The sequence below is a fragment of the Mesitornis unicolor genome, unplaced genomic scaffold (assembly GCF_000695765.1).
Source record: "Mesitornis unicolor isolate BGI_N332 unplaced genomic scaffold, ASM69576v1 scaffold50082, whole genome shotgun sequence".
Classification (NCBI taxonomy): domain Eukaryota; kingdom Metazoa; phylum Chordata; class Aves; order Mesitornithiformes; family Mesitornithidae; genus Mesitornis; species Mesitornis unicolor.
This window is the reverse complement of record NW_010172194.1, coordinates 2,194-4,564: the sequence shown is the minus strand read 5'-3', so window position 1 is coordinate 4,564 and position 2,371 is coordinate 2,194.

Below are 2,371 nucleotides of genomic sequence, written 5' to 3'. Positions count from 1 at the left end.
CCTACTTTATAGATGGGGAACCACAATATAATGCAACTGAAGTCCACCCAAAAACAGACTTGAAGTTTATCACATCTTAACTTATGACTGTCCAAATCCCAGAGCGCAGCCCTGATTTGGGAGGCTGATCCAGGCTGCAACAGTCCCTCTCTACAGCACCCAGGGAGCATGACGTGCTTCAGGGCAGTTGCTGATCTGTAGTTAGGTCACCTTATGCTGTCAACCTCCCCATAGGACTCTTGCTAACCTCCCTACACCAGTTTGGCTGCTCCTGTCCAGCTGTGATGGACTCTCCAAATGGGTTCGAATCTCCTCAGCCTGCTGAGGCCATCTAATCCAGATGTGCCAGTTGTTAGACTACCAGACAAAACAGCACATTGCTGTTCCTTGGGTTAAACATCCCTGCTGACACGTTAGGGTCAGCAGATCCAACCCCTCTCAGGAGATGAGCAGAGTATCCTGATTTCCTCAATGCGAAATTATGCTGCAGCTTCAGTGGGAGCTAAGCCTCCCTGCTGCCAGCACTGGCACCCATTTTTGTGTATGGGCATACAGGTGCAGTCATTTTTAGTGAATACTTGTGGGCTAGGTCTCCAGGTCCATAACTACTGGGCGTTTCGAGCTCAAAGTCTCCAAATCTTTACCCAATTCCCTCGGTCTCAGTCCTATTCTTATTAAAGAATTTAATTTTCTTATGATTTAGACAGAAAAATGTAAATTTTCACTCAACAGATTTTTCCAGATAATACCCAAGTCTATCAACTCTTGGTTTAAAAATGATGAGTAGAAACAGTTACATAGTCTAATCTGCAACTGCCTGCAGAAGCGGTGATATTTTCAAAGCTGTGTTTTCCTTGGCTGGCTTTTGAGCACTTTGTTCACTTTGGAGAACTGCCCACCAAAGCTCCTGACAAGGGAGAGGCATGGCAAGGCAAGGACGCCTGCAGCACAGCAGACAACACAGAACAGATCTGCAGCTCAGACACCAACGAGCTGAGTGGACATTTCAAACTCAAGTGCCTTCAAAAGCATTGAAAACCTGGTGACAGTCAGATGCCCAGTTCTAAAGCCTCAGCCAGACAGCAAAAAAATCACTGCACTGGTATTTGTAATTCTGGACTGCTCATTCTTCTCATTGCTCCGAGGGACTTTGCTGTGAACCAGATGAAACACTGAGACATATGAATGGAGCAAATTTGTCTTAATCCTGAGGTCAGAGTACCGGAGATGTACTACTCCATTAAAAAGTTCAGTCAGACTTGCTTGTGAGCAGCAAAGTAAGAGCAGTAACAAAATACAGGTTGTAAATGCTGAAATAGTTACAGGTTTCACTATTAAAAAATGCCAGTTTTATGCAGTCCTGACCTTGGTTGTCAGACACACCACAGCTTGAATAAAAAACCAAACTATCACATCTAGGGCTGGTCTCTCAAGATAATCACAACCCTATTGCTCCACAGGCTTGGCTGAACTCAGTATATAGGAAGCAGCTTAAGACAATTTCTACCTGTATGAATGCCAAAAATATCTGAAAAAGAGCTGTTTAGCAGGTATTTCAATGTTACAGGAATGGACTTTGCTCTTCCAAATAACCTTTGCTGTAAGAAACAGTTCAACCCTCATCCAAGGAGAGGCAATCAGCTCTCCAAACAGATTTGGACACATTCTCTTTCTGAAGGTCACTGCACTCAGACTGGCTCTCAGGAACTTTATCACGAGCTCACACCAGCAAAAACATGTCCCATCACCAGCTTATTCTTCTCAGAGGTCACATTCCTACAGCCTACCAGCTGGGTCTTCTGTTCACAGGCACTTCTAAGACAAAAATCACCAACTTGGACCAATCTCAAGTCACAACTATGTAAGCCTTGGGCCGAGTTAGACTTTCAGGATCCCATTCAAACCACATTCATTTTAATGAGCTAACGAACTCCCTGTGGGCAAGAAATTGGGTTTTCTTTCTGAGAATCCATCTAGAATGAGCTCTCTGGCCTGGCTGTTAGAGAACGTTTCTCAACTTTTTTACTGCAGTGCAAAGTAATGGTCCTAGAAACACGTTTCTCTTCTGCAGGTGTTGGACACATTCACATTCCTCTATTTCACATCTTCATCTTCTGATGAATTATGCAAATACAAACACAAATTACAAAAATATGTGCACTTAATTGGTGTGACAAGAAAAATATTCCATCTCTGTGATCACAACATTTAAGTGTATAAATGGAGTTCAGGCAACGGCTTTGTTCAAAGCATTCTTCTCTTCTGTAAAAGGCAGCTGAAGGGAATGGTCCAAACAAAGGATCTTTTGCAGGAAAACCAGAAGCAAGTTCTTGCCCACTCATGTTCATTCAAAACTCCTTTTGCAAGAAAG